Raw genomic sequence first — 8,818 nt, 5'->3', positions numbered from 1 at the left:
ATTAACTTTTTTTCTCTTCTAGCGACGATGGAACAGCATCGACACCGACGGCAAGCTCTAAAGTATGCAGCAAATACTTCACCGGAATCGAGAAGCCGAATGCGGTCGCCCTCCTAAGCCTACCGTTGGATGTTTCCATCAGCCTACAGGAAGATAGTAAAGAGAATCGCGGAACGGCGCGAAAAAAAATCGCCCAGTTATTGTCAAGCTGATTCAGAAATAAACGTACATAATTACCGCGGTCCACTCAACGCCAACAATTTTTTTTTGCGGGCGCGCTTAATTTTGTTTGCAGAGTACGGCGCTCCGTGACATCCACTTGTCCTTCGAAGCGGACCTCATTCACGTCCCACACGCGGCCAGATTCATGAAACAGTTTATCTTCGTCATATTGGCACCACGGAAGAAGCTTTCTGGATTCGTAACCGCCTTAAAGCCCGTCGTAATCACCCCGGGAACACTGTCCGCTGTGCTGCTAATCGCCACTGCTTCCCCCCGATGATTCTGCGCCGGCTACCGAAGAAGCTTTCCGGTTTCTTAGTCGCTCACTGTCCTCTGTGCTGTTCGTTGCTATTACTTGGCGATGATACTGAGCCGGCGGCACCGGCTTCCGAAGGAACTTTCCGAACTCGTAACTGCCTTAAATTCCTTCGTAATCACGACGGGGACACTGTCCGCCGTGCTGTTCGTCGCCATTGCTGCCCGATGCTCCTGCGGCGGCTACCGCCAGGTCGCGGCGAACAATAGGCGACCGCCGCGACACGACCGGCTTGCTCGCTTCCTATAACACACCGAAATCGAGGGTACGAAAAACATCACAATGGATGGCGACCCAAAGTGCTCCTAAATATTTTTTCTCCATTTTGTCTTCAGTCCTCATTTTGAATCGACGGATTATTCTAACTTACAATTTCTAAAACGATCGCGAAAGTTAGGTAAATTTCTTACGATGTACGGTATACACTGCGGAGATGAAGCCGTGGTGGTGGATGGGGCGTGGATTTCGCTGCCTAAATCGGCAAACCTGCCAGGCAAAAACGAACATGAAAGTGCGTAAGTGTTCAACTTTAATTCGTGAACCGCTAGGTATCGCGAGGTTACGTATCTGGGAGGCTTTCTGAGTTTTATTTTCTTCCATTTAGGTTACAAAAATCTGTCCTTAAATTTCTAGCAACTTGAAGACAAATTATAGGAGCTAGGTATCTGGATGTAACACGACTATAATTACTATCTTTTGCGTACTTAAAAAAAGAAAAGTCCAAGTGAAGTTTTAGAAACTCGTAACAAATTAGGCTATCACACGCTGTGTTTAGGGCTTCCTTTATTGAAGAAATCACGAATCCATGAAATGGAATTTGTGCCAAGATTAAATCGGCGTTTTTCTTTTCAATTTAGCGTCGCCCCTCAATCTCGATAATAATTAAACGTGACGGACAGAAAAACGGTTCTACTTACGAAGTACAGAAAACGGCGCCAAACACCAGCGTAGTTTGGAGGATCAACATTTCTCTCAATAGGAATATTTAACCTCAAAGAGGAAAAAACTTCAAAATCCGTCGGCACAAAGACACGACATACGAATGCTAGCACTTTAAATATCACAAACAATGCTAGGCACCTCGTTCTCGCCTGACGTCACCAAAGTTGTTTATCGCAAGTTTTCTTTGTTGGTATTGTAATATTTCACGTACGATTCCAACAACATGTCAGCGTCGCTAGAGTCAAGGATAGTTGAAGGGAACAGGGTAAGTCCTATACTCTCCATGCATTTGAGGCCATGTTGAGGAACATTTTTCTCAGTGAATATTAGGAGTATTCCTGTCATATATATATATATATATCATTTTGTTCAAAATTTTGTGTTTTATCTACTAAACTAGGATTATTGAAACCAATTGAGAATAAACTGTTTACATTTTTTTATTCTAATAGTGAATTTTTAGTTTTTTGTATATTAAAAAATCTGTAACTCAAAAACGGTTAGGTGCATATTTTTAATTCTAGTTCAGTACATTTCAACTCCCATGTAGGTGTTAGGAATAAAAAATCAACCATTTATAATGGCTGGTTAAGGAAATAATGGTACCTATTACTAAAAAGCACTGTTTTAAAATAATTGAGTCCAAAGTAAAAAAAAAACTGAATAACAAATGTTTATAGGCGCCAACAGCCTTGGAGTCATTTCTTCGGTAGCTGCCAGTTTGGAAGTCATTGCTAAAGTCATGACTTCAGTTTTAGGCTTATCGCCTTGCTTCCTGGGCCTCTGTTGTTACCTGTCATGTCGCTTGGTCCGTAAAGTATATTCGTGTGCAGCCAACTTCCCTCGGCCACTTGATGGCGGTCCACCCAGGGTTCCATCCCCAGGACTTCGAAATATTGCCTTGAGCAATGCTACCACCATTGAATAAAAGAGCGGCATCCAATGCCGTCATTTTGTCGTTACAAAAACACAGGCGCTTGAATGTACAGTGGCCCAATTTTTTAATAATATCAAGCGAGCGTCGACGGCCAGCGCTGTGCCGTGGAAAAATGCGGCGTCACGGGAGAGATTAAAGGGACCATGAAACGATTCTGAAATCAAATTTCATTCACCGCACGTCGTAAAAGGTGTGAAAAGGAACACAAAAACGCAAAAATAGTGAGCCAAAAAAACTATATTTCGCTATAGAACTTTTAAAAGAAAACCGGACTCTTTTGCGCCTTCTTTCCTTCGAAAGCTCTCTGCCTTTTCACTGTGATGCATCCGCGGAACCGCAGAATGGCAGCCGAATCCACGTCGCCTATTGGGTAAGAGCCTACCTCACCAGCACCGCGATCGTAAACAATAAATAGCCGGCGAATGTTTCCTAAAACTTTTGTTAAATAGTATTCAGATCCACATTTTGTAGCATAATTAGAAATGTGACAAAAATTGCCAAATTTGATAATGCTGAGAGCCAAGCACCATCTATCGTGTGGTAAACGAAGCAACTACAGTAGGGCTGACAGCGTCGTTCAGTTACTTGGCAGCGACGACCAACGAACGTTTCTTTTTCTACGTGTTCTTCTGGCGCGTCCCGACTTCCAGCAGCAAGAAAAAAGTACTTTTTTTTTACTGGATTCAAAAACACCCGAGAAAAGCTACAACGGCGACGAATCTACACACTAAACGTTTTTACACCCCTTAGGGGTGTAAAGCACTTGTCCCAGGACGAGCACCCTTTGAGGGTGCAAACGAGCACCCCTGTGCCAAAGCACCCTATAGGGGTGTGGAGTAGTATAGGGTGCACGGTGCAATTGCACCCCAATCCAAGGGTGCTGATGCTGATTTTAATGCGTGCTCGAGGATGATTCTTTCTAATCGAAATAGGCTCTTGTAAAACAAATCTTGTCTTATTTACACAGATGATCTCGTTACAGTGAGCACTTAGGCAAGCCGACACTTTGTACAGGCAGGCTGGCACTAAAAGTAGAGTATTATCTCAAATTAGTTTATTAACTTTTTCAATTACTGGTTCGACAGCTGTTGCGAAATTGAAGACAATCACCTCCTTAAACCAGTCAATTTTCAATAAATCTTGAAATGAGCACACAGACAAAAAAAAGAGAAAATATCATTTCACCAAAGGCAGCGGCATTGTAGCGGTCCAGAAAATATTGTATCCCACAACCCGTTTTGTGTGCAAGAATCTTTCTCAATCGTTTTTTCTGGGGTTAGTGCTCATTTCACGAAAAATAACCTGGTCTAAGAAGGTGACTGCCTCCATTTTCCCAATATGTGCGGGTGCCATCAAACCAGTAACTTAAAAGCTAATTCATGGCTTTTAAACAATAAGGTAACTTTTAGCTGCCATCTTGCCTGTATAAAGTGTCTGCCAGGACAACTATAACTCAACTGTAAAAAGATAATTTGCATAAAACATAAGTTTTATTTTACAAGAATCTGTTCCAATGAGAATGAATCACCCTGTATCTCAGCACCTGTCAAAGTGGGTTCAGTATACCAGGCATGGCAACCAGAAAACCACGAAGTATGCGGACCAGATAAGTGAAGAAATAAGGAGATGCAAAAAAAAAGTACCAGCATAGGACCTTGTTAAAGAAACTGAATTCATTCTTTGATATGTGTGCAATCCATCGGCACACATGCTACTTGAAGCAGCTGTGCATAGATGCATCGTCCAATAATGAAGGCAAGATGTGCATGGCACAAAAAGTAATAAATTTAATGTGAAGCTTAACTTGTGTGCAAACAGAAGTTACAGGAAAATCTTGCGTGATTTATGTTTTACTTCCAACAAAATTTGAAAGGAAAATAAAAAGAATATCACAGAATTTGTTCCATGCCTAAAGCTTCTAAATCTATTAATTGCTCGACGGTCTTAATACTCGTATACTAGAATAGATCAGTGGGAGGCATTTTCAAACATCATTTTAAAGGAGTCTGCCACCAATCTCACTGTGTCGCTAAAAGTGTCCAATTGTCAAACTACCAACACTGAAGTGTGATATGCATCACATGCATAATGAGCACTTGCTCATGCAAACTACGCAATGTGAGAAAGTGTATGGTACAAACATAAACAACGAGGAGCTTAGCTTGTTCAATCCCGATACTTGGTCCTTGCATCCGGTTCTGGCTCGTCGGTCATTTGCCTTGCATATGAGGTGGTTACGAGTACCTTTACACTTTCGCCAGAGGCATGGCGAGTGGCATCAGCTGCATACAAACAGCATGTGATTAAGCTGCAAGTAAATAAAAGTTGTTATAAAATGAGAAAAAAATACTGAAAGGAAAACTAAATAACTATTTATTGAGCTACTATGTGACCACAAAAAAAATAATGAGGTATGCCCTCCACACACATATCAAAATACAATACTTGCGGCATTCTATCAAATATCACAGCCTATATAGGCCTAGATGCTAGTAAAAATCGAAAAAAAATTGGGGGGTTTGAGTCAATAAAAGCCAAACTAAACGAATAAACATTTATTGAACTATTATGTGAGCACAACAAAATAACCAGGTATGTCCTCCATACAAATAACCAAATATATTTTTTTAAACATCACAGCGTCGGCCTAAGATGCTAGCAAAAATTTAAAAAAAATCAATACAGATTATCTCAGTACATGAGAATGATTCTTGATAAAATGACTAGAACAGAAGAACAATTTAGATGCCTTCCGGTTCGAGTGTATACTTTTTGTTCCATAGCACATGCGACTTTCATCTAGAACCCTAAAGTTGCATAATAATCAAGCTACACTTCTTTCAGTTTAGGGCTTACAACATTAAAACAAGCTACCATATTTTCTAGACTATAGTCCACAATCCGGTGTATAATGTGCAAAGGTAAATTTTGGCTAAAAAGAAAAAGTATTTTCTTAGATAATCTGCACTCGGTGTATAGTCTTCAGGGAAAACCTCAGGCTGGAGAACTCCACAAAAGGAATATCTGCAGATGAATGTCAGGGGGCTCTCCGTGATCCGCTCGTCAGCCAATCGCAGAGCTCCTCAGATTAAGCTTGACCCAAGTTGGTTGCGTGCGGGCTCCCAAGCAAACACCATATCAGATGCAAGGTATCGAAAGCCTGGGAAACAGACTGACGGTAAGAGGTTGTCTCGATTACTTTATCTCAGCGTAAAATATCCAAAACGCGGCAATATGGCCTAACCAGTTTTGTAATAATGAACAATCTAGAAACCAAAATTGTAGAGTCCACACCTGTAGATAGACCGTACGGTGTAAAATATAAACATTTAGAAATGTATAGTTTGTGCAGTATAGTCTGGAAAGTATGGTAGAGTTAGAAAGTTAAAAGTTAACAGGGTGCTGTACTGAAATTTGGCTTCACAAAACAAGGCATCAGAAGCACACAGTGGGATGCTACAGACCCCAAAACATAACTCATGCAGCAGTGTCTCAACTAGATGGCCATATTTTCGAAAAAAAAAGGAAAGATGAGAATAGAGATGTCGCAAGCTTTGTTCAATCATGCTCATATTTTCCAAGAATTACTGCCATCCGTAGAAGATATCATCCCACCAAGTGCTCCTGCCTGGTTTCGTGCTATCCAAATCTCGGTTCAGCATCCCTTTGGTACTAGAACGGTTGTTTGTCGGCCTCACTGATTTCACTCTCTTGCGACCTTGTTCAGGAATTTCGTCCCAACTGGCCTCGGAGTAGTGCTGCTGAGGCCGAAAAGCAACCGTCCTAGTATAAAACTGTGTTTGCTGCCTTTTTCAGGTCCTTTATATTAAAGAGCCAGTAAGCCACCATGATGGCAGCGATGCCGTCCTCTGCATTCTCCACGGACAGAAACCGCTGCCTATCACCAGCGAGGCACAAAAAGTCGGCCCCCTCGGCGTCATTGCCAGAGAACGGGGAGTCACGGCATTGCCGGGATGTCTTGCTCCTGTGTTAACAAACAAAATCAATCCAATGCAATGCAGGAACCGTGTGTGATAGTCTTCTCTAAATCATCACAGTTAACATATCACTAGCTACCAGCGAGCTGGTCCAGCGTTATTTTCTATAGTCACTTGATCTATGTGAAATATGTAATGCCACCCACCCCCTGCAGGCTTGATTATTAGGCTGGAACGCCAGCCTTATACAAAATTTAACTGGAACCTAAGTGGAACAAGATTAAGATGTATGATGCCTCACGCTTTTAAGGTGCGTTGAATACGCTTCCGTGTTTACCGGGAGTGCGCCACTTCTATAATCCTAAATGACACTAATGGCGCGCCTAAATTATACTTGAAGTGCCTACGGTTGCTTAGAGCGTACTTGAAGCAGGCTAGTAGTTATATGATCTAAGCATACTTGACAAGTACACTTGGATCATGGAACGGCTCCCGCATGCCATATACTACTACTCTACTTTTTGTAATATTCTATTACACTCCCTGCCGTACAGTACACTACAAGTATGTCGAGTATACTTTTATTTTGCTCTTTTTCACTAAGGGGATGACGGTGAGGCAGAAACTACTACGTGACACATATCAGCACAACATCAGAAGCTTCAGTTCATGAATTGTGATGGTAAGGCCGATGACTATCTCAAAACTTGTTGCATTTGACGCATTGTTTCAAATGAGTTATGCTTTAAGAATGGCTCCATTTGAAGCTGCAATTGCAATATCGACACTTAAACTAATAAAAAATAACAGATTTGGCGTTAATTAGTCATAAATAAAAATAAAACAAAATAAAAATAAAATAAATAAAAAATATACTGTGTCGTTTATCAATTCATCTAATGTACACTGAGCCCTCTCATATACACTGAAGACGACATACAGATATCTATCGCTTCCTTTTTTTCTAAATTATGCTGTTAAAAATAAAGAACACCCTTGTCCGAATAACTGAGCACCCTTCCAACACCCTCCAGCACTCAGCACCCCTCGCAATGTATCGGAAGGGTGCTCGCGCCCATGAACCCTCGCGCTCGTCGTGAGGGGTGCTATCCCTGCATAAAAAAGGGTGCTGGACGGCTAAGTGTAGGGTGCAAACACCCTGCAGCACCCCTAAAGGGTGCTGTAGCACCCTTAAAGGGTGTAAGAAAGTTAAGTGTGTGGTGGGCGCATTCACGACGGTGTGTCGCATTTTACGTTTCTGGGAGAATTTACGAATTGAGAGCTCTTTCTTTATTCGGTGGATGGTGGACCATGTCCGTTCTTGGTTGGTGCAGCGATTTGTCTGGTTGATTTCGATAACGAACGAGACTCTAGTCTATTAAATAGGTGCGTGGTTCTCTGCACCTTGCACCTTTCTCAGAGGGACAAGCGGCTCCTAGCCGCACGAAACAGAGCAATAACAGTTCGGTGATGCCCTTAGATGTCCGGGACCGTACGCGCGCTACACTGAAGGAAGCCGCGTGTTTTTATCCTTGTCTGTTAAGACGGTAAGCTTAGAAAAAGGTGGCTTGAGCAAATACAGAGGGCTAAATGAAGTACATCGGATTACCCCGAGCAAGTGTTCGTCTGTTTAAATAACAGGGCATAGAAAAATAAGTTTCCATAAAATTTTGCCAAAAATAAAAACACTAATTACTTCTTGGTGTCAACGAGTCGACGACATAACTTCCACGATACGCTCGACGCCGCACACGAAAGGAGGGAACTTGCGGACGCTACCTCCCCTCGTTCTCGGCTGTTAGCGAAGAATCCTCGGCACCGTCGGCCACCTCACCCCTGAGTCCTTTGCCTTCGCTCCTTGATACGTGTCTGCTAGAACTGCTAGACAAAAACACATCTTACCGCTCGAGTTATTTCGTCTCTCCTCCCTGAAAGGCGAACAAGTCGAGCTCGCTCGTAAAGGTAAGACAGCTGTTGAATAGCAGACGACGTTGCAAAGGAGCGAACGACGCTCAGATAGGGGGTCTCGGCGACCCCCTATCCGCTCCAGCCAATCAGAGCTCGGCGTTCTGACGTCACCACGGCCCCTGCGGAAGAAGCAGACGAACTTGCCCTCCGCATTCGTCGTCTACGGCTGGTCGCTGATTGGCTCAAAGCCCAAACCGATGGTCGACTTTTTATTTAGAATACATAGCAAAGGGCTCATGAACGTACGTCGTGGCTCTGTGAGAATGCTGATTTGCAGTCGCTTCTGTGCAGCCGTTTCCCAGAATACCTTTCGACGTCGATGGAGGTCGCCACACGTTTTTCGATCTGGTTCCACAATGAATCCCTGCTCTCTAACCAGAAAAACCGACGATTGCGCGAGAAAACAAAAAAGTTTCCCCGAATGTGCATAATTTTTTATAGTTAAACGTCAATGGTGTATGTAGATCCCTTCCAGTGAAAAATAAGGCCAAGAAA

This window comes from Ixodes scapularis, unplaced genomic scaffold, assembly GCF_016920785.2.
Source record: "Ixodes scapularis isolate PalLabHiFi unplaced genomic scaffold, ASM1692078v2 PGA_scaffold1__304_contigs__length_218370807, whole genome shotgun sequence".
NCBI lineage: Eukaryota > Metazoa > Arthropoda > Arachnida > Ixodida > Ixodidae > Ixodes > Ixodes scapularis.
This window is presented reverse-complemented; position numbering follows the sequence as displayed.